This window comes from Carettochelys insculpta, chromosome 1 (genome assembly GCF_033958435.1).
Source record: "Carettochelys insculpta isolate YL-2023 chromosome 1, ASM3395843v1, whole genome shotgun sequence".
In the NCBI taxonomy this organism is placed as follows: Eukaryota; Metazoa; Chordata; order Testudines; family Carettochelyidae; genus Carettochelys; species Carettochelys insculpta.
The window spans coordinates 155464769-155492738 of record NC_134137.1 but is presented as its reverse complement, the minus strand read 5'-3'; positions in this window follow the sequence as shown (position 1 = coordinate 155492738).

Below are 27970 nucleotides of genomic sequence, written 5' to 3'. Positions count from 1 at the left end.
GGGCCGCTCTAGACACTCCCAGCGAGCCTCTATGGTCCCCAGGTCCTTGCAGCCTTTAAAGCTGCAAGGGCCTGGAGACCCTGTGGCAGGAAGCTGAGAGTGTGAGACAGGCAGCACATGCAGGGCTGCCTGCCACACTCCCCCGAGGCCTTGCAGTGCCCAGTGAGTCCCAACCCACAGGGATGGCTATCCAACCAGCACTCTGTACTGTCCAGGGGAGCCCCAGGAACCCTGATGATGGCAGCCAAGACCCCAACTGGGCTCCAAAATGGAGGGCCCCCTCCTGGACTGAGCCAGAGCTCCAGGACCTCCTGAGGCTCTGTCGCGATGAGGAGTCCTCTGGGGCACCAGCGGGCACAGGAGGAATACCCCAGTGTTTGCCTGCCTCACCCAGGACCTGGCTGCCCATGGCCACCCCTCCCAGACACCGGAGCAAGTCAGGTGCAAGGTGAAGAAGCTTTGGCAGGGGTACATGTGGGCCCAGGATAGTGCCTGCAGATCCAGCCATGCCCCTACCAGCTGCTGCTTCTACTGGGAGCTTTGGGACCTCCTGGCTGCAGATGACGCCTCTCCACCCCGCGTCACCATGGAGACAGCCACACCCGAGACCCCTGCCACAGCGGAGGAGGAGGAGGTGGAGGAGGAGGAGGAGGGACCTGCCACTGTGGACGTCCCATCTGATGGGGAGTCCACAGATGGGTCCCACGTCATCGCACTGCCCTCCACCACCAGCAGCCGGGCCCTCTCCAGTCGGGCATCACCCAACATCTACAAGGCCACATCGGGTAAGTGCACACAGTGGAAAAGCACAGTGGGGGGAGGGTGATACCTGGGCCCTAGCCCCAAGCCCTGAAGCCTTAAAGCCAGTCCCCGGTCAGGGCCCAGGACACACCCATGCCTGCAAGCAGCACCCAGCTCCTTCTCCCCTGGAGCACCCCCCAAGCGTGATGAGCGCCCCCCACACCCGGGCAGCATAGCTGCATCTGGAACCCCCCACAGCTGAGTTCCCACCAGCCCACAAGCACGTCGACAGGGTGAGCCACCGTGGATAGTGCCCCGGCCCCGGCATCATGTCCCATTGGCCACTGGAGCGAATGCAGACGAGCCCGCATGGTGGCCTCTCCTGGCACATGCCCATCCCGTTGGTCTGTGGAGGGTGTAACGAGCCAGGGAGACTGGGGCCATGCCACCCAGGTCCCGGATGCGGCACTGACTCCCTCACTCCACCCACCCTCTCTCTCGACAGCGGTACCACCAGAGGACCAGGGTAGCCGGATGAGGAGCCTGGGACCTGCCAGCCCCATCCAGGCTGGAGGACCCAGCAGCCCACCAGCTGGGCCCACACCAGCCCCTGCTGTGCGGTGGCCATGGGTGCACCAGACCCAACGCAGCCACCATGAGGAGGAGGACATGGCCTACACGGTGGCCCTCCACCAGCAGAACACCCTCACCGAAAGACGGCTGTCCCTCAACGAGGCCGAGCTTCAGTGGAGGTGGGACGTATGGGGGAGGTGGTGAGGATGCTCCGCACCATGTGTGGGGCCCTAGCGGGCCAGCCCCGAGACCTCCCAGGGTAAGTAATCCACATATAATCAAAACAAATTACTGGAAAAATTAAAATCTTAATTTTGTTAATCTGCTTCAGCATTTTAACTGTATACTATTCACAAAAGCAAGACATGAATGGGTATTTTAAAACTGTGGTGATTTATACAATAATTAATACATTTTAGTTATATACAACAGTATTTAGACATTTTAGGGACTTCAGAAAAAACATAGATAATAATACTGGCCCTGGTTTAACAAGTTACTTAAGCCCCCATGAAAACCTTATGCATCTACACCAGCTGATTTTGATCAGATTATTCCCAGACCATAAAGTTAAGCATGTGCTTAAGTCCCTTTTTGAACTGGGACTATTAGTGTGTGTATTTCGATATTTATGCAATAGTATTTTATTCAATCATTAAAGAATGCTTGCAGCCTGACTGCACTTGCCTTACTCATGTCAGTGAGCACTTACTCATACAAATGACTCAGTTGACTTCAAGTGGTCCATAACATGGCGAGGTTTGGCCAACCAGTACTCTTCAATATGAGAAGTGAGAACTACTTACCCCTAACATGCTGTTGTTTTATTTGATATTCCGAATATCATCTAGTGTGTATCAATAAACAAGTCCATTAGTTTTTGTAGCAAAGTATAAAATCTCCCATCTTGTTGGTACAGGAGTCAGAAGCTGAACTTTTGAGAAATGGGTTAAAAATCTGAATGTGTAGCTTGTGTCTAATTTTCACTTCTAATTAACCTACTTCAGTCCTGCCCTTGATAATCCGCAAAATGTTTTAGTCCAGATATTCATATAAACCCAGGTCCTATGGAGTTATCTTTTGCTTTTTCGGAAAAGTACATGGCCAGTTCATACAATAGCTACAGGAAAACTAGGTTCCAGTATAGGATGTGCTTGGTGAATAATCTGGAAACCAAGAGATAAGTTAATCAGGACACCTTATCTATTTTATAAGCATTACACAAGCCAGTTTATAAATAGTAGAAGGTGTTGGCTTGAAAAGCAGCAGTGAGGTGCAAGAATGGCAGTTAAAAGGGTAGCTACAACACACAACAAAGATGAAACGTGACATAGAAGTGCTTTGGGAAAGGAAAGACAAATAAGGAAACTGACAGCATGAAGCTGTGTGAAAATGCTAATAAGATCAGCACAGAAAAATCACTTGCATGGAATCATTGAATGACAAGAATGGGGAAGCTGAATGTAAGAAAGGAAGCATCGAAAGTACATGGAAGTCATGATTTCAAGGTCAAGTCTGAACAGGGTTTTGCTACTGCTCATGTACTGATGTAGCTTAATATGACAGAAGCCATATAGAAAGAGGGTTTGTTTTTTTTAATAGTCATAGACTGTTCCAGGTAAAAGCAGCATTTTCCTGTGTGTTGGACAAATACGTGGCTGTGATGTTATACGATTAAAATGTGACCAGGTAGATCCATAGTGTCCAACACACTACTCACTATATACATATGGCTGTTTGGCCAGTTAGCTTGAACAATAAATATATTTTCTGAATAATGTGGCTGATTCACTGTAGCAGTAGCCAGTACAGTGATTCCTGCTGCTGAACTGGTTGGACACTGGAATCATTCTTGCAACCACTGTTATATGTTTGCAACAAATCTTGTCAAGTAACATGTCTATGGAAGGGTTCTGATTTGCTGAATATGAGTAGGCTATTTGTATGCATGTATAATTTTTGCAGTTGAACTTATTGGTTCAATACCTGTATTTCAAATGTTTGTTCCTGGAGCAAGGCCCACAAGGTATTTAGCCAGCATATCTGGAGGGACTATTCAAATTAAATGTCTCATTGAGGAACATTTATCTTACAATGGAAGATGCCCACCTATGCTAAATGTACTTTTCTATGAAGAACATGTTGTTTGGGGTATTGGTAATGACGTCAGAGAAACTAGTCATGGATATGTGACTTGCCCGTGTGATTCCAAACCTCATCTTGTTCTGACAATTTTCCACTAGCTGTGCTGAGGGTTTTGTTTGAAACAATGGATTTGCCACCACATTGCAGAAACTAAAAAGAGCCCTGGAAACATCTCTGTTTTGCTTCTTTCCTGCCCCAGCCTCTGGACTGTGGACTTATACTAATGGGAACATTCAAACAAAAGGACCTATGTTCTTCCAATGACTTGGAAGTTACCAGAGATGTATCAAGTTTATTCCATCTCTGCTACAAGTCAAAACTAAGAACTTTTTCAATCATTGTATGTATTTGATTCCTTTAACAAATTTTAACTCTCATTGTTTTCAGTTTTATAAATAATGCTTGACATTTTAGATATTAAAGGGTTGGCAACAGTGTGATTATTGGATAAAATTTGAATTATATATTCACCTGGGTATGTGGCTATTCGTATGGGATCAGAAGAACATTTTGTCTGATGAGACTGGTTTTAGCTAACCACTCAGCTTTAAATCCAGTGTTTTGGCGGGGGTGATACAAGGACTGGAATGCTGCAGGAAACTTTTCTGACTTCTTGGAAGCCAGTGTGGTGAAGCAGAAGTTTACTTTTGTTGCTAGTGTGGTATAACTAATAACGAATAACTTCCAGTTTTGGGTTGTATCTGCCCTCTTTCTCAGCAGTGTTTCCTGAATTCTGTATTCTCAGTTGTGACCCATAAAGACATAGGTACACTGGCCTTTGGGTGCTAGTATGATTTTTCCATAACTACTGTGCATGGCAATGTGTTTTCCCCGAGTGCTTATAGTGTTTATAAAGTGATAGTTTATTACAAGGGACCATATAAAATTAGCATTTGGTCTTGGCAGTGTGGCTGAACTATTTAACCAGGATTCGTGTGTTTCATTTCCTTAAGCTTTCTCCATGAATAAACTGGACATATAGCTCTCATCCCTACAATAGTAAAGAATTGCATCTGTAGGGCGCGAGAAGACTTTGTAACGGTCTCATGAGAGCAGTCCGACCCCTCTGTGAACTCTTAGAGGAATCATATACAGAAGCATGCTGCCAACAAACAAGAGATACCAAAACTGGTCTGTGCAAGGTGAAAGCTGCAAAACTACTCACATTACCTGCAAAACAAGCCACGCCTGCCAAAACTCCAAGGCTACGCTGGCAGTAGGCCACTAAAGACAGTGATAAGAAATGCATAGGCAATTTTAGGCAATCTTATGTTAATGAGCTCATCTTATCAGCTAGTGTTAGAAGGCATGTTACAGAGCCTCTCCCCAAGCAAAGCTCCGACGCGTCGGGTTTTCCCCCACTGGTGACTGTGGCGTCTCCGGGGCTCCCGTCGCGGGTGTCACGCGCTTTCAAGAAACCAAATATAGCACTCGCCTTCTGGGTGCAGCCTCGTCTCTGGGGAACCCGAGCCTGGTTGGCTACAGCATCATTGCAACTTTCACCAGTGTTTGTTGTAACTGTGTAGTTCATCCTTGCTAGCCATCATCATCAAAGAAGAGCTGTGGATTGTTGTGTCTTTCCCATGATACTCAGAAGCACATCAGGTGCATAATATCTGTGATAGTGTATCATTAGACCTGTTCATATTTTGAGCTTGTTCTCACCAATGCACAAGGATCTGTCCTGCACAATGATCCACACAGCTGTTAGAGGTGTGGGCTATGAACTCCTTAGTCCTCATACTTGCAAATACCTGGTGGACTCCAAACAAAGTGATCCTAGGAAAATGTACCTTGATTTCAACTTGGTAACTTCTGGAGTAAGGTAGTGCACAGCTTGAGCAAGTGTGGCTGACCCTTGCTCTAAGAAAGGCTGAAGATGATGAACACCCTGTAAGAAAAAAATAGTCTGTATACTGACAAAAATGCTAAGTAATAAAATTAAAATGGAAAAGTGTAGCTAGGTGGTCTTACCTGTGTATGCTTTTTAACAGTCAGGCTATGTCTACACTAGCCCCAAACTTCTAAATGGCCATAAAAATGGCATTTTGGAGATTACTAATGAAGTGCTGAAATACATGTTCAGTGCCTCATTAGCATGCAGGCGGCCGTGGCACTTCGAAATTGCCACGGCTCGCTGCCGCGCAGCTCGTCCAGACGGGACTCCTTTTCGAAAGGACCCCACCAACTTTGAAATTCCTTTATTCCTATCTGCTGATATTATTATAGGATATTAGGATAGGATATTATCTGCTGATAGGAATAAGGGGATTTCGAAGTTGGCGGGGTCCTTTCAAAAAGGATCCCCATCTAGATGAGCCATGTGGCAGCGAGCTGCGGCAATTTCAAAGTGCCGTGGCTGCCTGCATGCTAATGAGGCACTGAATATGTATTTCAGAGCTTCATTAGTAATCTTCAAAATGGCCATTTGCATGGCCATTTCAAAGTTTTGGGCTAGTGTAGACTCGGCATCTAATACAGTTTTAAGACCATAAGGAGACTAAAGAGACATGAATAAGAACAAGTGGTAATGGAGGAGTAATATTTCAGACAGTTCAGCATATTCTTTCTTCTATCATATGGCACAGTGTTTCTGAAAAAAGCTGAAGGTCACATCCAGAAAACTGGATTGTACTTTTTCTGCTAAAGATAGTAAAAGCTTAATAAAATATGCCACAGTTAGGTATATGCAGTGCTTTTTTTGTTAAAAAAAAAAAAAAAGAAAAAGAGAAGCCAGTACGGCACCTCCTGCCTGCTGGATTCAGCTCTCAGCCCTGTTCTGCTGTGGGACATAGGGGTTCTGGCGTCCAGCCCCACAGTAGCCTACTGGCCCCATGCTGGAGTCCTGCTGGCACCCTGAGCTGCGGGAACCCCGGTGAGAAGGTGCTGGTAAGCAGTACTGGCATGTATCACCACAAAAAAGCCCCGCATATGTGAAAACATTAAAGTCTGAGAAGGCACTTGATCCAGATGAATTACATTTGAAAATTCTAAAGGAAGCGTCACAGTAGAGCGAGAAAAGCATCTGGAACTGATTTTTCATATCTTAAGGGCAAGAGAAATGTCAAATAACTGAGATTAGTGTATGTAATTCCCATTTATTTAGAGAAGACTTAAGAATATCTGTACTGGGTAAGACCAGTGGTCTGTCTAGCTCAGTAAATTATCTTTCAGCAGTGGCCTGTGCTAGATGCTTCAGAGGAAATTAATAGAACAGGGGAAACATTGAGTGATTGGCTCCTTCTTGCGGTTTCTGGCTGTCAGAGATTTGGGACACCAAGAGCATGGGTTTGCATCCCTGATTGTCTTGACTAATAGCTATTGCTAAACCTGGGATAAATCTTTTTTGCACTCAAAATAACCACTAGCAATGAATTGCCCAGGTTGTCTGTATGTAGGGGGAAATACTTCTTTGTGCTTCTGTTAAACCTGCCTATTAAATTTATCATGTGAATGCTGGTTCTTGTGTTATTTGATAAATAAGAAATCTTCACTTTTTTCACACTATGCATGACTTTATTCACCTTTATCATACCCTTCCTTACTGTCTTTTTTCTAAGATGAACAGTTCCAGTCATTTTAATTTCTCTTCCAAAGGAAGTTGTTCCATACGCCTAATCACTTTTGTTGCCTTCTCTGTACTTTCTCCAACTCCAATATGTGTTTTGAGATGGGTGACCTGAACTGTACACTATATTCAAGGTATGGACATAACATGAATTTATGTAGAGACATGATATTTTCTATTTTATTATCTATCTCATTCTGAATGGTTTAAAATAACCTGCCTGCTTTTTGACTGCTGCTGCACATTCAGCAGATTTTTCAGAGAATTTTTCACAATAACTCCAAGACCTTTTTCTTGACTGGTAACAGCTAATAGAACCTCCACCATTTTGTACATATAGTTAGGATGAAGTATTGGAAGGGTATCTGTGCTGGTCTGTATCCACAAAAACAATGAGGAGTCCCATGACACCCTAAAATGACAAAGTGGCTTTTTGCCTAAGAAAACTTATGCACAAATCAATCGGCTAGACTTTAAGGTGCCAGAGGACTCCTTGTTATAATTGAGATGATGTTTTGCAATGTTAATTACTCTAAACTTATTGTCATTAAATTTCACCTGCCATTTCCTGGCTCGGTCATTCAGTTTTGTTAAAACCTTTTGTAATGCTTCATTAGCAGTTTTGGACTTCATAATCTTTTGTAATTTAATATTGTCTTCAACTTTACCATATTCCTGTTAACTCTCTTTTCCAAATCATTTGAGTATGCTGAACAGTGTAGATCCTTGAAGAAATCCTCTTCACTGTGAAGCTCACTGTTCTTATGGTTTTTTTGCTATCTTTTAATCAGTTACCAATCCATACAAGAACCTTTCCTTCTATATAGTCATAACCTACTTTGCTTAAGAACCTGTGGTGAGGGACCTTGTCAAAGACTTTCTGAAAATACAAGTATGGTGTGCTCACTGGATCACCCATCAACATGCTTCTTGACTCTCAAAAAGAATTCTAGTAGCTGGGTGAGGCATAACTTCCTTTTACAGAATCCGTATTTACTCTTCCCCAACATATCAGACACATATGTGAACATGATAATTCTGTACCTAGAACTGAGAAAATTAAGGCAATTTCAGATCTGTGTGTTTAACTTAAGTGGGGAGATGATATTGGAACCACGGCACAGGGTAAGGATTAAGCAGCATTAGAGATATATAATAGGGGAAAGAACCATCATTGCTGACTTATGAAAGGACTCTCAAACCTGCTAGATGTGCTTCACTTCAGAGTGGACATTTTTGAATAGTTAAATTATAGTATATTTTATCTGGACTTGGGAGATTTTTGATACTGCTTGTGCATGGCCATTTGGAAAGAAGCATGCATTGGAAATCAGGGCACCCTTTTGAAGGAACCCTGGCTACATGAATATTTATATTTCGAAATCAGCACTTTCGACAGGCTGGATGGCTGACATTATGCAAATGAGGTGCTGAATATTCACATCAGTGCCTCATTTGCATTTTCAAGTGGCCATAATTTACATGCCCATTCCAAAAGGGAGGGCTAGTGTGGCCACGGCCCATAAGAAGCACAGCACTGAATGTCAGTCATTAAGGAGCTTCAGAATGTACACAGCTAGAACACTAAATCTATTTTACAATATTTAGTGTAACTCTTCAGCTGGAAGGAGTTGGCAGCAACCAGGGGCAGGTTCAGCATCTAGGGGTTCCTTCTCACCCATCTCACATAGAACTGGCTCAACCCCCCCACCCAATAGCCTGGGAAATTCACACACCCCTGGATGCCTTGGAGAGGCAATGCTTCCCCACTTGCAAACACGGAGTCTGGGTGCAGAAAAGAAACTTTTAATGAAAGAGGCAGAAAAGTCATATGGCATAAGCTTGGGAAAATACCACACCCAGAGTTCATAACCAATCCTCACGTAACTGTCCCAGCTCAAATGTCTTGAGTAGTGTCTTTTACCTCTCAGTCTCACCAGCCAATCCACACACCCAAACTTTCTCTATACCCTGCTTCAAATGCCCCACCTCCAATCTGTCCAGCCCATGGAGGCCCTGACAAATTACCCTGGTGCATTCCCTCATTGAGACGGAGACAATGCCACCGTTGTGCTGGTCTGGCGTTCCGCTTGCCCCACCAGGTGCCCCACCGGCCTCCCACTGGTCTTTCCTGCCAGCCACACGCTGCTTCTCGTCCTGGCTGCTTGCCAATCGCTCCTGCAGACCACTTGCTGCTTCTCTCACCACCACCCATATGCTTGCTCCTGCCAGCCACCTGTCTGCTGTGCTCTGCCGGCTGTTTGCCCTCTGTCTTGTAAGTTTTGCTGTAGGCAAAACCCTGTGATTCCAGCTCTCTGTGGCTTCAGCTACCAGTAATTTCAGCTCATAGTGGGATTCAGCTCTGGGCCTAGCCACAGCATCTCAGTATCCACCAAGAAGGATTCTCACAAAATAACTATAGGCTCAGCTTTATCGCTGTCTTTGAACAGTGGGTGGCAGGGGAGAACTAGTCAAACCAGTCTTACAGCTGTATGGCCAAAAGGCTCCCAGCCAGCTGGTTGAAGCGCTATGCCTTCCACCTTCCACCTCACAGTGTTTAGATGGAGGCAGCCTTGTGTGATACATATCTTACATAGCAGTTGTTGGAAACAAAGTCTGGACACCGTGTCTGAAGCAAGCTGGAGGGTTTATTACACACAGCGCTGGTGGAGTGCCACTTCGCCCATCAGGACTCAGTGGAGCATTTCCAGACAATAGACTGCAATTGATTATATAGATTATTGATGGGCGGGGGGAAGCTATGGCATGGGTGTTACCCACGCCTGGATAGGTCCTGGGAACAAGACGAAATGAGCACAATGAGCCAATAAACTGAAAAAGGTTAAAGAGTATCCCCACCCATAGTTTATAAAACATCTTATCTCTAGTTAGACAAGTTATTAGAACAAAAAAAGATAGACAATAACATTTATGTCAGATAGGATAGATGATGTGTCTACAAAGGTAATGATGGTGACTCCATACTGGCACATTTAGGGGTGCTTATCTGGAGGGTTGAAGCAAAAGACATTAACAACATAAAGCAATAATATATTTGTTTAGAGTACCAGTCTGAGATGGCAGAGGAGAAAACACCATAATTAGGTTCTCATATGCAGGGCCTCTCTCTGGAATGTGGTTGCTGAGGCAGCTAACCCTCCCTTCAGACTACAAGGTCCTGCCCGTGCTGTGACAAACTTCCCTGGGTCTGGTGGGGGGCAGGAGGGGGGGCAGCGAGGTATCTCTCCACTCATGCTAACTGGGTTTCTGAACTGTAGATTATAGGTCTACTCCAGACTTTAGGACTCCAATAGGGGATCTTTAGCAGAATACCATAACATGTCTCAGAAATTTCCGTCCTACAACAGGGACGACTGCCCTATACTCCCACAACAACTTCAAGCTTTGGTGAGGCTCCACAATTCTTAAACTGGGTGATAGCATAAATTGTGACTTTACAACATGTTCTTGCTTCACCTGCTATCCATTAGGCTTTGTTTACAAGGCATTATATATGCACACCTTTGCATTTTCATGCTAATGATCTCTAAAGGGCACATTTCCCCAAATCCTTCAGCAGTACTGAGCTCCTGCTGGCACATTGCTTACATTAGCAATATTAATAGCATGAACTATGACATTTTAGGGTAACAGCATATATAGTATGTTTTATAGTCTTACTACTATTAGCATAGAAGACAAAGATGGATAAGGAGCGCACATGAGTTTGTGTTGTAATTATAAACATTTTGTTGTAAATTTGGGATAGCTACCAATCTTAACGATTTGTAGCCTTTGACATAGTATCAGTGCTTTCCACATAAATTCTACACAAATTGTAAAGTCCTGGGGAAATCACTGGCAGTTCTGCCTTTTTAAGTTTAAATCTCTGCTTTCGGTAGAATTTTATATTTTTATTAATTACCTTTCTTGCGTGCTTTTAAGGTTCCTCTGTTTCAGGCTTGGAATTCTATTGATTTTTCTTGGAATTGAAGGGCAGAGCAAAGTTGCTTGCTGGGTGTGTGCCTAACTCAAATGATGACCCCATGAATAAGCGATGCAGATTATCCCAATTAAATGCCAAAAAACCTTTACACAAGATGCTGTTCTTGTGTGCATCCCACATATATTACAGATAAGTACTTCACAAATGTTAGAGAGTTTTAAAAACATCTTTTAAAAAAAGAAAGTAAAATCTTTTTGCTGGCAACACTATGTGGCTGAGCACTACAAGTTCAACTCTGAAGGGCTCAAAGAGAGCCTAAAACCTACTAACCATTTAAAAAAGGCCTTTTCTCGCTCTCTGAAATGTCACACAGCCCTTCCAGGTTAGCAGTAGCTGCTGAATCCTACTTTGGAGATGAGAATCTCTGCTTTCCAGTGTTACTGTATAAAGCTATTCTTTTTAGCCCTGCAGGGGTGCAGCATTTTGAACTGTATCACTTTTATGTACAGAAAGAGCTGTTACTGGTGCAGGATTGAAGAGTTGCACTCACAGGCCTGAGGCAGGGTTAATTTTTGCGGGGAGGGGGGTGTGGGGGGAGAAATATTTTTGTGGCTTTTTTCTCCTTCCTAGAAAAGGACGTTTGAAGCTGCTGGATGGTTCGAAATGTTGTTAAGGCCCACGGATGTCTGAGTGAGAAGAAGATATGGGAGACAACTGCAGGAGCAGGAGATATCGATTTACAATGTGGTTTCACAGTTTTTATGAGAGTAATAATAGACATGGGAACATACTCTCCACTGCATATGCGGTGTGCGTATCAGAATGTTATACTTCTCTCCAATGAACGTTTTTCAATGTCTCAAATCTCAGACCACTTCCAAACCATCTTAAAAATAATCTGTCCCAAAAATGTTACTTCCTTTCCCTCTATTGTGAAGATTTCCTTTCAAAATTATGTCTGGCCAAAGCCCAGGGTACACAATAATTAGTCCTGAAACAGTAATGGGGTCTTCTCACTCCAAATGGGTACATGTGTGAAGGTCATCTCATGGTATGCACATCTGTACATTGTTGTTATCTGGGGATTTCTTGTGGCGGTTTAAATCATTTCTTGTTCAAACCTGTAATTTAGGAAGCAACCATAAGTGAACAGCATCTGTTTTATCATAGAAATAGACATATGGGAGCAGATTCTGCATTTTGTTGTGCCTTGAATAGCCATTGACACCAGCATACAATAGATACAGCATATTGCTCCAAAACACTGATAATGATTTACACCTCTTTGTAGCGGTATAAATAACTACACAAGATACTGGAGATCAGAGAATCAGGTGCATGGTTTTGTGCTATTAGTCATCCTATTTTGACTAAGAGACTTCGTTCTATTTTTGGAAGAAACCTACGTGACGGAGTAGGAATCTCTTCTTTCCATTCAGTCAACAGGGCAGAACATTTAGAAAAAACTGACTGATACTGCAGAGCTGAAAAAGGGCAATGAAGAACATTATTTTTTACTAGTACATGAAGAACATAATAGAACAGTTGGTTTCACACTTACTTACAGTCTAAATTGCACTGTATTTCTGAGCACTCTGTTTAAACACTGGAAATTCCCCAGCTGCTCATACAATGCTCGAAATTGAAAGGGGTAATTTCCTCCTAGATAACACTGCTCTTTCAGGTTAACTCCATGATGGCACAGTCTCAAAATACTTGATTTGTAAAAGAATATTAAAACTACACATGGGTCAGATAAGTAGAACAAAGCTGATACAAAGCTGGAAAGGTGGAGACACTATGATTTTAACAGAGATCATATGGGGAAAAGATGTGACAACTGTTAAGGTAATTTTAAAAAAAATCCTAAATCTATATGCCATCCAACCGTTATGAATAAAAGGAAAGCTATTTTTGTCTCATGAGCTAAGTCTATACTAGCCCCCGCTTTTTGAAAGGGGGATGCTAATGAGACACTTCGGCAGATGCTAATAAGGCACTACCATGAATATGCAGTGCCTCATTAGCATAATGGTGGCCACAGCGATTTGAAAGTGCCCCTTTCAAATCATGCGCCACCCGTGTAGACGGGGGCTTTTCAAAAGCACCCCCCAGTCTTCAAAAGCCCCTTATTCCTATTTGGTTTTAGGAATAAGGAGCTTTCAAAGACCGAGGGGTCCTTTCAAAAGGCCCCTGTCTACACGAGCAGTGCATGATTCGAAAGTGGCACTTTTGAATGGCTGGGACTGCCATTATGCTAATGAGACACTGCATATTTATGGAAGTGCCTCATTAGCATCTGCCGAAGTGTCTCATTAGCATCCCCCTTTCAGAAGGCAGCGGGGCTAGTGCAGACATGGCCATACTAGTTAAGAACTGGAAATAGTCTTGGAGATTATCTTTTTCTGGCAGATGAATTGGTGACAACGCAAAGAAGAAAATGACTCCCTCTGGGATTCCTCGCCACTGTCATATGGCTAATAGCAGGGGGTGCGCCCCTTTGGGTGGCATGGAATTGCATGAGGCGGGGGCACAGCACGATCAGCCTCCTCTCCAGCCTCTGCTGCCTCCCCAGTGGTCTCCACTAGCTCCCCCTGCTTTGCTACCTCCATCACCCAGGGAGCGCAGCACAGCACATCAGTTCAGGGAGGCTGCAATTTGCTTTTGGATATGCTGGCAGGCCGGGGCTGCTAATTTCAGGGATGAAAAGTGGGGTCTGACATAAAATGTTTGCTCACCCCTGGTTATAGAATGCCTGGATTGTTGCCGGATTAGAGGGGTTTTTGGATTCAGGAAGCTCGTGCCCAGTAGGAGTATCTGGAGAACTTTTTCTCTGAGGCCTAAGTGTTTCCGTGAACTCCATTCACCCGGAGTCGATTGATTAGTGGAATTTTTCTGGCTACTGGCTCAGAATGGTGGCACAACTTGGCATCCAAAGGGTTCTGTTGGCTTCAAGGATCATTTTACCTACAAAAATCAAGAAGTAGTCCTATGGCACCTTATAGTCTAACAATTATTTTGTCAACGGTCTTTGCCCACGAAAGCTTACGCCCCAAAATATCTGTTAGTCTCTAAGGTGCCACAGGACTTCTTGTTGTTTTTGTAGATACAGATTAACTCAGCTACCCCTCTGATTTTGCCTACGGTAATCCAAAGTATACCTTTTAGAATGTGTTCTAGAATGTTCATTCTCTCTTTTCTTCCTTTTGCTTTCTCTTCTTATATAAACACACAGCCTCTGTCTACACGAGCCCCTTCCTTTCGGAAGGGGCATGTTAATGAGCGGGTTCAAAAGATGCTAATGAGGCAGTGCCATGAATATGCAGCACCTCACTATGATAATGGCGGCCGCAGTGATTTGAAAGTGCGGCTTTTGGAATCGCGCACCACCCATGAAGATGGGGTCCTTCCGAAAGGACCCCCACCAGTTTTCGAAAGCCCCTTCTTCCTATCTGGTGTTAGGAAGAAGGGCTTTTGAAAACTAGGGGGTCCTTTTGAAATGTCCCCTTCTCCATGGGCAACATGCGATTCGAAAGCCTCACTTTCAAATTGCTGCAGCCACCATTATGCTAATGAGGTGCTGCATATTCATGGCAGTGCCTCATTAGCATCTTTTGAACCTGCTCATTAACATGCCATTTCCGAAAGGAAGGGGCTCGTGTAGATCCAGCTACAGTGACATGAGTAGCTTGATTTTTTTATTTTTATTTCATTATAGAGGTGTTTAGAGGCTCCATCAGGACTGGAATCCCATCATGGTACCCAGACTACAAATAGCAAGAGACAACAGTTGGCAATCTCAACAGATAGAACAGACAAATAGTGGATGGGGAGGCTTAGAATGGAGAAGTGACTCATACAAAGTTGCACAACAGGAGGGGAACAAAATCTGGATTTCCTAACACTCAGTTTAGTACTCTATCAGTTCCATCATCGCTGACAGCTGCCTTGACATATACTGTCATTCCATATTTTGAAATTGTATTACCTCAGGTTCTAACCAAATGATACATTTTTGCTGCAGTTTTAAAAGTGAGTTAATATTGATGAATATATCAAAATTCTCATTGTTCATCTCCCCACAATTTGACACTGGCTGTGTACAATCCATATAACTCTCCCCTTTCAGTTCCTGAGCCAGTTTAAGATTGAACCAAATGGGATCCAAAGTGTTTCCCACTGTGACTTTAGAGACTACCATGTTCATTACTCAAAGAAGAAACCTTCCGCCTTTCTAGATTGCCATAGGGGACCATTTATTTCAGGGACGTTGCCCATTCCTCATGGAAGCTTAACTCCACAAATACAAATTCTATGAGCTATTTATTCTGAATCAAAATGTTTATTACTGCTACATCTTCAGCAGCAGAAGGGGATCCTGACCTATCAAATCTAAATAAAAATTTCTGAAAATTCAGATGCTTAAAATGTCTCTCAGATAATGGTTCCTTTTTAAAAGGCTCTCTCCATCCCTAATTAGGACACATGGGTTGCTAAGTTTGATTTATTACTTCAGAAATTGCCCTGTTGGCAGGAGGCACTAATATATTTTAAAAATTGCATTGCTCAAGGTGCATTTCATATTACAATTTTCTTTTCCTCTAGCTTTTGCCTGGGTTTTTGTGGGAATCATAGACATTTCATTGAAAAATAGATGGGTTTCTTTCCTTCCTGTAACACATCGTTAAGTAAAGCCCTTTATCAAGGACAAAGAGCCTTTGAATGCTGTCCCTTGACATGGGATGTTTATAAACTGAAATGTGAGATCTGTTGCTTTTTCTTAAAGAAAAAAATGTGGCAAAAGTACTTCATTGCTAATCTGCAATCCCTGTAGGTTTTCCTATGACTTCAAGTGCTGAAATACCCTGTTTCTGTTTATTTCCCAAGAAAGCTTATTTTTCCACCTGTCTCCAATAGCTTTTCAAATAAATTTCAAACATTTCCTTTTGTGTCTAACTTGCATTTTTCATAATCTGTAAATGACAGGAACGTCAGTTGGGGGAAATGTTCCTCCTGTTTCAGGATGAACAAGGCTCCCAGAGAAGCAGAACCACTGGATTTCATGTGAATCGGGGTGGGGGGGAAGGGCTGAGCCATTGCTACCGTTGCCCCTTTTTTCAGCCCAAGGAGCTAGCCAAAGTCTGGGGCAGTGGGGATGTTGCAAGTGGGATTAGACAATGGTATTAGTCATGTATTGCTTTGATGCCATCTTGTCTATTTACAGACGCTGTGCAAAGTCTTGTATCTTGGATTGCAGAAGGAATAAGAAGAAAACTGCTTCTTTTGCTCACTGCATGAAGAACAGTCCTCTGAGCCACAAACAAAGCACACACAAAGTAGAATCCCCTACCCGCCTAGTGCTAGTTTCTGGGGAAACTCTGTCTATAGGCAGGCCTGTCGATGGGGGCAGGGAAAATAGAGGGCAGTTGCCCTAGGACATGGTGATACAAAAGGGCCTGGAGCTCCCGGCCATTGCCAATACAGTGGCTGGTGCTCCGGACCCTTTAAATCACTTCCAGAGGACCCTGTGGCACGCCCCAGGGAGTGCTGGGGTGGTGCCATGGTCCAGGCACTGCTGAGCGCTGACTGCCCAGCCCTGCCCCTTCTTTCCAAGCCCCGCCCCTTCCAGGGACGTGGGACGTGGCTCCACCCCTCTGTCTTGCCCCGGGGCCCAGCGAGGCTGTCAGCCCCACGGTCTATGGACATATCTGCTCTGCAATATAGCAGCTGGCCTCGGTCAGCTGACTGAACTCATGAGGTTAGTGCTGAAGATCTATAAAGTTGTGGTGTAGATGCTTGGACTTGGTTCGTGCCTGAGCTGTGGGACCCTTTCCCCTGGCAGGGTCCCACAGCCCACATTCCAGCCCAAGCCCAAATTTCTATCTTGCAACTTTATAGCCCTGCAGTCTGAGCCTGAGCCAGCTGACACAGGGCAGAGATGGAAGTTTCACAGCAGTTTTAGCTATATCCTATTAGGCCCCATGTTCACTTAACCTGGGTAAGTGTTTCTAACAACTGCACTGAGTGAAGGGTACATTGACATCCAGTCGGAAAGGGGTTTGTGATTCATGCAGTCACCAGTGGCTCTCAACATGGCACTGTGCTCCAGCTGTCTGTGGCATGAGGTTAGGATCAGGAGAATGGTGTGTGTAGCCAGTGTATAGTGATATGCTAGATAGATCACCTCCACAGGGCGGTAGTATTGGGCCAGTACTATGGTTTTCAGGCAGCTGAGTGTGTGTGTGACCACTCTGTATTCTCATGTGAGGTTTGTGGATTAGCAGAAGGTAGCTGAGACATTCAAAGAATAAAGGGTTGTTCGATGTATCATGTAACTTCACAGTTTTACACAGCAGTAATATGTGTGCATATTACACAAAACCACAGATGGAGTTGAAATCCACAGGATAAAGAGCTTTACAAATGGACCTGTGCTATATTCTAAACATAAGACCTGCTTCAAACACCTTTTTTATTCCCAACCTCCCAAAAGCATTTCCGTCTTTCCTTTCCACCCCAAATGCATTTCTCTGTTTCCCCTCTGTGAGTATGTCATATAAAGGTTGTAGCTGGGTGTAGGAATTGAACTCAGAAAAGTAGGTACAAATATTACTCTGGGTGAAACTATTCACAGGATAGATAATTTACTTGTCTAGTAATATGCACAATAAAGTGAATATGCATCAATATGCAATACTCCCTGTAAGAGTCCCGAAACGCCCAGCCCTCGACCTAGGGTGGGCGGCACCCAATAAGGGGTTAGAATACCAGCCCCGCACTCAGTTCAGGGCAGGCAGCAGTTCACGGTCGCAACACACTTCCGGCCCAGCCCTCAGTTCAGGGTGGGGCAGCAGTTCACAATAGCAATATAATATATGCCCAGCCCTCAGTTCAGGGCGGGCAGCGGTTCACGGTAGTAGTACCGTACAGGCCCAGCCCTCAGTTCAGGGCAGGACAGCAGTTCTCAGTTGCAACAAAATCCCGGCCCAGCCCTCAGTCCAGGGCGGGGCAGCAACACAAGGGTTTTAGCCGAGGCCCCAGCCCTCAGTTTGGGGCGGGGCAACAGCACAAGGGATTAGCACAGGCCCAGCGCGGGCTGGCTCTGTCAAGGAGGGGGGGTAGGGGGTTGCAGGCCCTCCCACTCCACTGCGACCCAGCCTGGGGCCGTGGGGGTCGCTCACACACGATCACGGCAGTGGGGATCCAGGCCGCAACACACTGCCATGGGTTCGGGAGCATCGTTCCCCGGGCTACTTCCTACCTCTACCTCCGCTGGCGGAAGATCCCAGTCCATCCGGTCAGGGGGTCCCTCTGGGTCGGTCTCCTCCAAATCGTCCACCTTCGGGGGCTCCGGCCAGTCGCTCATATCAACGTCATTGGGATAGTCGGGCGGCGGTAGCACAGGGGACCCGAGGCAATCCTGGGCTTGAGGGCTGTAGGGATCCGCCAGGACTCTGGGGCAGGCCGCTCCTGGGGCTTCTTCCAAGGCAGGGGGTCTCCGCTGGCGTGAGGGTCCTGGCAGGTCTGGGAAGTCCGGGTAGTCCCCCTGGGGCATCTGGATCCGGGGCTGTTTGGAGCCGCTGGGGGCTTGCTCCTCCGGCAGAGCCAGGCGGCGACAGGCCCTCTGCCCTTGGTGCCGGGGAGCTTGCGCAGGTGCCTCCTCCCTGCCCGGAGGCCCAGGCTTTAATGGGTCCTGAGCCCTGCCCTTGGCTCTTCTAGCCCTGGGCCCCGCCCTCTGAGGGGCGGGCCTCTGGTGCTCTGGCTCCGGGCCCGCCCACCAGGGCCTCTGCGCAGCCTCCTCTGCCTCTGAGTCCGCAGGAGGCCATACTGACTCACTACACTCCCTAATTATTTGTAATTATACTACAAGACTTATCCTGGTTCTAGGGAAGTGAGTGAGAATTTGCCACTGGCTTCAATAGGAGCAGACCTTTGCTAAATACAAAGTAAAGTTCATTCAGTTGCCACTTGTGTTTAGCAAATAGGAAGAGTATTGTAATTATTTCAGTATTCAGCAGGTATTATACCTACAGTAATTAAGGTTGAGTTCCTGTTTCAGTTCTTTCCCCTTGTATTGTTTAAATGGGTGCCAAAGCTGATATTAATAAATGAGGAAGTTAAATATAAAAGCTTATGTTTACTAAATTGTTAATCAGCATTTGGACATAGCAGATAGCTGTTCTCAGCTCCCTGATTCACTATTGAGTAGAAGGATGAATACTACTTTTCGAAGGGCTTCATAGGCACAGCTATCTCCCCTCTCACCACATCAAGCAGGAAGGAATGGTCATTGGGCTGCAAGCTGGAGAGAGGAGGGTCTCCTTACCAAAGACCTCAGATGTGTGAAGTTGTCCTAGAACTTGCTGAGGGTGACACAGGAAAGTGGCTGGGTGGGGAAGAAGTTGTAGAAAACTTGATGCCAACTTCAGCCTAAGTTTGCAAATCTTTCTCAGTCATGAAGCGAGATTTCCAAACACACTAAACTTCAGATCCAGCCTGACTTTGGGCATGGTCCAAGTTTGTGCAAATATTTCACCCAACTCTATTTTTTTCCTTTTCTTTGTTTTAAAGCCATCCCACAACATAACATGACACTGAAGATGAAGGGTTATATGGTCATATTCGGCTACCAAAGACAGGTAAACATGCTTTGCAATTCACATGAAGCTGCTATGTGATACTTTACATCCAGAGAGTTACCCTGTGTCTACACAAGCCCCTTCCTTTCAGAAGGGGTATGTTAATGAGAGGTTTCGAAAGATGCTAATGAGGTGCTGCCATGAGTATGCAGCACCTCATTAGCATAATGGTGGCCGCAGCGATTTGAAAGTGCTGTTTTCTAGTCGCACGCCACCCATGGAGATAGGACCTTCTGAAAGGATCCCTCTGTCTTCAAAAGCCCTACTTCCTAACACCAGAAAGTCTACCATCAGCCTTGAAATATTGGTAATCTGAGTATCAAATCAGTAAACTCAGTCTGCAAGCACACATCATGCTCCTGAACATCTTGTTTAAACCAAATTGACCTAAATTAAGATTTAAACCTAGATCTTCAGGATGAAAAACTTGAATCACCGTGGCTGACATTATGCTAATATGGTGCTGCATATTCATGACAGTGCCTCATTAGCATCTTTCAAACCCGCTCATTAACATGCCCCTTCCAAAAGGAAGGGGCTTGTGTAGACCCAGCCTGAGTGCATCTACACTTGCATTCCTCTTTCAAAAGTAAACCCCATTAAATAAAGAGAAGAATGATTCTTTTTGAAGATGAGTTTACTTTTGAAAGAGCTGCGTCTACACTGGCTGTCTTCTTTCGAAAGAAGCTCTTTTGAAATTAGAATATGCAAATGAGGTGTCAAATACGAGCATTTATGCCTCATTTGCCTTTTTGGTTTACCTCATTTGCATATCTCTTTCAAAAGAGGAATGCAAGTGTAGACGCACCCCCTTGGTGTAAGCAAGTAACAGAGAGAAAATATCCTAGTGTAATAAGGCAATTGCCTGCAACATCATTGAAAAACCTTACTGTATTAAGTTACTTTGATATTGTGAATGGGGTTGCTGTGTAACTTAGCCAAGGGGGAGGCGAGACAGATGTGAGACCTAGAAGTTCATAAGATTTTTACTGAAAATATATCTGACGTGGACTTCTGGAACAGTGAGCTAATGGATTTCCTGGGGAATCTGCAGGAAGCAGTCAGTACAAATTCCCCAGTTCCACCTATGCAAAAATCCAACCTTTTGATGCTATACTCTGCAGAGAGCATGATTGTCTGCTGATTATCTGAGAGAGGTAGCTGTGTTAGTCTGTGTCTTCACAAAACAAAAATGCAGTCCTGTGACACCTTAAAGAGTAACAATATTATTTATTAGGTGATGAGCTCTCATGAGTTAGACCCACTTCTTCAGATCTGGAGAATACTGATAATAGATAAGTGAGAGGATATCTGACTACCCGTTAGATCAACGGCTCAGGGGCTATGTCTACACGTGAAGCATACATCGAAATAGCTTATTTCGACGTAGCAACGTCTACACGTCCTCCAGGGCTGGCAACGTCGATGTTCAACTCCGACGTTGCGCGGCACCACATCAAAATAGGCGCAGCGAGGGAACGTCTACATGCCAAAGTAGCACACATCGAAATAAAGGTGCCAGGCACAGCTGCAGACAGGGTCACAGGGCGGACTCAACAGCAAGCCGCTCCCTTAAAGGGCCCCTCCCAGACACAGTTGCACTAAACAACACAAGATACACAGAGCTGACAACTGGTTGCAGACCCTGTGCCTGCAGCATGGATCCCCAGCTGCAGCAGCAGCAGCCAGAAGCCCTGGGCTAAGTGCTGCTGCCCACGGTGACCATAGAGCCCCGCAGGGGCTGGAGAGAGAGCGTCTCTCAACCCCTCAGCTGATGGTCGCCATGGTGGACCCCGCTATTTCGAAGTTGTGGGACGCGCAACGACTACACGGTCCCTCCTTCGACGTTGAACTTTGAAGTAGGGCGCTATTCCTATCCCCTCATGGGGTTAGTGACTTTGACGTCTCGCCGCCTAACGTCGAAGTTAACTTCGAAATAGCGCCCGGCGCGTGTAGCCGTGATGGGCGCTATTTCGAAGTTAGTGCCACTACTTCGAAGTAGCATGCATGTGTAGACACGGCTAGGCTGTCTAAGCAGATAACTGCTCTGACCATGTTAGAGAACAAAATGATTGTTCAGAGCTCCAGAATAAAACATGAAAACAAGCCTGTTGCGATTTCTGGGGTTAAGTTTAAAGGCAGTAGTAACAGGGGTGATGTTGTGACGGGTGTCTACTATAGACCACCAGATCAGGTGGGAGGTAGAAGAGGCTTTCTTCAGACAGTTAATGGAAGCTGCCAGATCACAGGTCCTAGTTCTCATAGGGGATTTCAATCACCCGCACATCTGCTTGGAGTACACAGACAATCCAGGAAGTTTTTGGAGAATGGTAGGGACAACTTCCTGGTGCAAGTGCTGAAGGAACCAGCCAGGGGCTGGGCCCAGTTTGATCAGCCATTCACAAACAGGGAGTAACTAATAGGGGAAGTAAATGGGGGTGGCAACCTGGTCAGCAGTGATCATGAAATGGTTGAGCTCAGGATCGTGACCAAAGGAAGACAGGAGAGCAGCAGAATGAGGATGCTGCACTTCAGAAAGGCAGACTTTGATTCGTTTAGGGAGGAAAGGGGAAAGGATTTGAGGAGAGCTGGCTGTATTTCAAAGCAGCCCCATTGGAGGGTGCAGGTGCACATCATCCCAATGTGCAGAAACAAAAGCCAATATGTTAGGCAACCAGCTTGGTTTAACAGAGAAATCTTTGAGCTTAAACACAAAAAAGAAGCTTACAAGAAGTGGAAGCTTGGATAAATGGCTAGGGAAGAGTATAAATGTATTGCTTGAGCATGAAGGGGTGCAATCAGAAAGGCCAAAGCACAACAGGAATTACAGCTAGCAAGGGATGTGAAACACAACTAGAAACTTTCCTACAGGCATGTTAGCAATAAGACTGTTGTCAGGGAATGCATGGGGCCATTACTGGATAGGGAAAGTGCCTAGTGACAGATAATAGCCGTGTCTACACGCGCACGCTACTTCGCAGTAGCGGCACTAACTTCGAAATAGCGCCCGTCACAGCTACACGCGTCGGGCGCTATTTCAAAGTTAACTTCGACGTTAGGCGGCGAGACGTCGAAGTCGCTAACCCCATGAGGGGATAGGAATAGTGCCCTACTTCGACGTTGAACGTCGAAGTAGGGACCGTGTAGTCGTTGCGTGTCCTGCAACGTCGAAATTGCCGGGTCCTCCATGGCGACCATCAGCTGAGGGGTTGAGAGACGCTCTCTCCAGCCCCTCAGCTCAATGGTGGCCGCATGGAGCGGCCCCTTAAAGGTCCCCTCCCGCTCCCGTCCTGTGCAGGAAGCTGAGGGAACATGCAAGGTGGCAGCCCAGACATGCGGCCAGCCTGCACGTCCCTCAGCCAGCACAGCCACCCACCCAGCTGCGATGGCTGGCCGGCAGCCCCCCCAGCGCCCCCAGGGGACCACCCCCAAGGGGAGCCAGGGCAGCCAGCCCAGCCAGGCGGGCAGCCAGGCTGGCAAGCGGCAGCGGGGCCCCTCCTGGACGGAGGCCGAGCTGCAGGACCTGCTGGGGCTCTGGAGCGAGGAGGAGGTGCTCCAGGTAATGGGGAGCAAGAGGTGGAACGCGGATGCATTTGCTCAGCTGGCCAACGGCCTGGCTGCCCGGGGTCACCCTGCCTGCACTCCTGATCACGTCAGGAGTAAGGTGAAGGAGCTGCGGCAGGGTTACTCCCGGGCCCGGGATGCGGCCAGCCGATCTGGGGCCGCCCCCGTCACTTGCCCTTTTACAGGGAGCTCAGGGACATCCTGGGCCCCCGGAAAACCTCCTCCCCTCCGGCCACCCTTGATACCTCGGCCGACGAGCCCCAGAAGACCCTGCAGCTGGAGTCCGCCCCGGAGGTAAGCCCTGCACCCCGGGGGCCCCCCCCGGAGCCCACTCCCGGGACATCGCGGCAGGAGGAGGAGGAGGAGGAGGAGGGGGGCTCCTCCTCTGCAGAATCCGGGCTGCAGATCCTCCTCCTGCCATCCCAGAGCAGCAGCCGGGCCTCCGCCCTCCGGGGATCTCCAGACCGTGGGAGTAGACCGACAGGTATGTACCCCGCTCTGGTGTACACCCCTGGGCTTGAGGGGTGGGGGGTAATAGATATGTGTCCAGGGCCCCCCACATGCTCACATGGCCATGGCCCCAAGGACAGCAGGGCCATGGCCCTCACAGCAGTGCATCAGCCCCTGCCCCCCACCCACCCCGCACGACAGTGCCATGCCCCATCCCCGGGGCAGGGGGGAGTGGAACCTCGAGGGGCCCCCGGGAGGAGGGGGTGGGACACCCCGCAGCAGCAGCAGCAGCAGCAGCAGCAGCAGCAGCAGCAGCAGCATGTGATGGAGTCGGGGGAGTGCAAAAGGGAGACTCAGGCTACATATGAGCAACAAGAGCCGAATAGCTCCCAGGGGCAAAGGAGGATCCTGGGGCTACAGCTGGCAGGTGACACCTCTGCCCTGAACAAAGAGGAGGGAGGAGCCGAGCTGGCTTGGAATTAGGGCGGAGGGCGGGGGCCACAGGTAGAGGCTAGGGGAAGGGAGAGCTGCTAAGCAGCCAGCCTGAGGAGGGGGAAAGCTGCCTCCCAGAGGGGCACCCCTTGGGGTCTTCTCCCCACGACGGGTTGGAAGGACTGTCTCTTCTGACAGCTGGTGCTGTCACTCCTGGGAGAAACTGGGCATCTGTGGCCTAAGAAACCTCTCCTGCTGTCAGACCCTGCGGGGTGAAGTGAGAGTCGCTCCCACCAGGGGACGGGGTGCAGTGCAGGGGGACCCCTGGACCCCATCCATCACAGCAGCATTTCCCGGGGATGGGGATGTGGAACCTGCAGCACAGGGCTGGGGGGACAAAGGCCACGGCTTGGGGCCCACACTAACGCCTGTCTCCATTCTTCTTCCCCCACTCCTCTCCTGTGTCCTGCACCTGCACCATCAGAAGGACCAGAAGAGAGCGCCGGCGAGGCCTCAGTGGTCCCGGAGAGCCCTCCAGGACCATCGCTCCAGGCCAGCCCCTCGGCCGAGGACCGACCGGCCCCACGGCAGGCTAGACAACGGACCCCGTGCCACCAACAGCCGACGGCGACGGACCCCCAGCTGCTGGCCATCCACCGACGGCAGCTGGAGGTCGTGGAGCAGCACCTGCAGGAGCGGGTGCTGGCCTGGTGCCAAGAGGCATGGGGGGCCTACATGGACACTTTCAACCGCCTGGTGGACTACCTGGCCCCCCATGCCGCGCCGGCCACCGCAGTGCCTGCCCTGCCTGCTCCACCAGCCGCACCACCAGCTGCTCCGCCCATTGCCGTCCCGTCCGCCGTCGCCCCGCCACCCACCACCGAGGGCCGGAGCGCCGAGGGACCCCTGGAGCCACCTGAGACTCGCCGGACATATCTTCCGGTCCAGCCCGCCCCCAGCCAGCCCTGGACAGGGCTGCGGCCGTGGCGGGGCTCCCGGCCGCCCACGCCCAGTGCCGGACTGTAGGGGCGAGGGGCCCGGGACGTGGCCCCCCCCCTTGTATATAGTTTCAACTTATTAGTTTGTGCCCCCCGTTTGCCCCGTCCCCCCATGTACATAGTTCTCCCCTTTATCCTCCCTGGTTTTCTTTTTATTAATGAGGACACTTGTTTCTTACGATTGTTTTATTTGTACATATTACTTTGTTTCCACATGTTGTATATAGTTTGTTCTTGTTTTATATATTTACAGTTAAAAAAAAAAGTTCTCAAAGAAAAAACCAGTTTAAGTTCAGCCACAAGTGCGTGCTGTCATTTGTCTAGGAAAAGTGGGAGGGGGTTGCGGTTGGGTGCTCCATGGTGTGGGCGTTGGGGCAGGAGTGTGGTGGAGGAAGGGGCGGTCAGTGGGGGGCTTGGGCAGAGTTCACCCCGCGGCCTCATCATCGAAGTGGGCCCACAGGGCCTCCCAGACCCGGGTCCCTTCGGGGTCCACCTGCCGACTGGGGACAGCAGGTGGCTGGACATCGGCCCTGCCAGCCTCCACAGCCCAGCCCTGGAAAAAGGTCTCCCCCTTCCTCTCCACCAAATTGTGCAGGGTGCAGCAGGCACCCACAATCAGGGGGATATTGTTGGGGCCCGCATCCAGGCGGGTCAGGAGACATCTCCAGCGTCCCTTCAGGCGGCCAAATGAGCGCTCCACCACCTGGTGCGTGTGGTTCAGGCGCTCGTTGAAGCGCTCCTGGCTAGCGGAGAGATGGCCCATGTACGGGCACATGAGCCATGGCCGGAGGGGGTAGGCCGCATCTGCGATGATGCAGAAGGGCATGGTGGTGTCCCCCAGAGGGATCTCCAGCTGGGGGATGTAGGTCCCCGCCTCCAGCCGGCGGCACAGGCCTGAGTTCCGGAAAACCCGGGCGTCGTGGGTGCTGCCAGGCCAGCCCACATAAATGTCCTGGAAACGTCCCCGACTGTCCACCAAGGCCTGGAGGACGACAGAATGGTAGCCCTTGCGATTGAGGTATCGTCCTCCACTGTGATGCGGGGCGCGGATGGGGATGTGAGTCCCATCCAGAGCCCCGAAGCAGTTGGGGAAGCCCAGGGTGGCAAAGGCCGCGATGGTGGCATGTGGGTCCCCCAGCCTCATGAGCCTGTGCAGGAGCATGGCGTTGATGGCACACACAACCTGCAGAGAAAGCACATGGGACAGCACCAATGAGGGGTGAGCAGGGTGTGCGTGGCCCTGCCCTGCCCTGCCCTCCTCTGCCCAGGCCCCGCTCCCCTGCCCTGCCCTCCTCTGCCCTCCCCCGCCCTTCCGTCCCCTCCCTTGCCCTCCCCTGCCCTCCTCTTCCCGGGCCCCCCTCCCCTGCCCTGCCCTCCCCCCGTGGGTTCTCTTACCTCCATGAGGACAGCCCCGATGGTGGCCTTGCCGACATCAAACTGCTGCCCCACGGATCGGTAGCTGTCGAGAGTGGCCAGCTTCCAGACAGCGATGCCGACCCGTTTCTCCACTGTGAGGGCATGCCGCATGGCAGTGTCCTGGTGCCTGAGTGCGGGGGTGAGCCACTGACACAGCTCCATAAATGTCTGCCAGCTCATCCTGAAGTTCCTGAGCCAGTGGTCGTCATCCCACTCCCCAAGCACCAGCCGCTCTCACCAGTCTGTGCTGGTGGGGTAGCTCCACAGCCGCCAGCGTGTGAGGCGGGGGGGCGGCGGGGTGCTGCAGGGTTGGGGGTTGAGCCCTGCTGCCCTGGGGGCAGCTCCTCCTCTGGGGTAGCAAGGAGGTGCTCAGCTGCCTCCCGCATGGCATGGAGCAGGGCAAGCCCTGCTCCTGCCAGGAGGGCTGGGTGGACCTCTGGCTGCTGCTGCTGCTGCTGCTGGGGGTCCATGACTGTGGCGCCCGGGGTCTGTGTGCCTATGGCTCCTCAGACCGCGTGCTGTGCAGGCTGAGTGTGTCTGGGAGGGGCCCTTTAAGGGAGCGGCTAGCTGTTGCCCTGGAAGCACTAGTCCGCCCTGTGACCCTGTCTGCAGCTGTGCCTGGCATCCCTATTTCGATGTCTGCTACGTTGGCATGTAGACGTTCCCTCGCTGCGCCTATTTCGATGTTGGGCTGCGCAACGTCGAAGTTGAACATCGACGTTGCCAGCCCTGGAGGACGTGTAGACGTTATTCATCGAAATAGCCTATCTCGATGTCGCTACATCGAAATAAGCTATTTCGATGTCGGCGTCACGTGTAGATGTAGCCGATGTGGAAAAAGCTGAAATAATCAATGTGGTAGTTTTCTTTTTCTTTTTCTTTTTCTCTTTTTTTTTTTGGCCTCTGTCTTCACAGACAAGGTCAGCTCCCAGACTGCAGCACCGGGCAGCGTAGTATGTGGAGGAGGTGGACAGTCCTTAGTGGAACAGGCAGGTTAAGAATTACTTAGAAAAGCTGTAAAAACAAAAAGCAGCCAAGTAGCACTTTAAAGACTAGCAAAATAGTTTATTAGGTGAGCTTTCGTGGAAACAAACTATTTTGCTAGTCTTTAAAGTGCTACTTGACTGCTTTTTGTTTTGATAGTGTATAGACTAGCACGGCTTCCTCTCTGTTACTATTAGAAAAGCTGGAAATACACATATCCATTGGGCCAGATCAAATGCACCTGAGGGTGCTGAAGGAGATGGCTGATGTGATTGCAGAGCCATTGGCCATTATCTTTGAAAACTCCAGGTGATCAGGGGAGGCTCTGGATGACTAGAAAAAGGCAAATGTAGTGCCCTCCTTAAAAAAAGGAAGAAGAGCAATACAGGGAACTATAGCCTGGTCAGCCTTATTTCAGTCCCCAGAAAAATCATAGAGGAGATCCTCAGGGAATCCGTTTTGAGACACTCAGAAGAGAGGAAAGTGATCATAAATAGTCAACATGGATTCACCA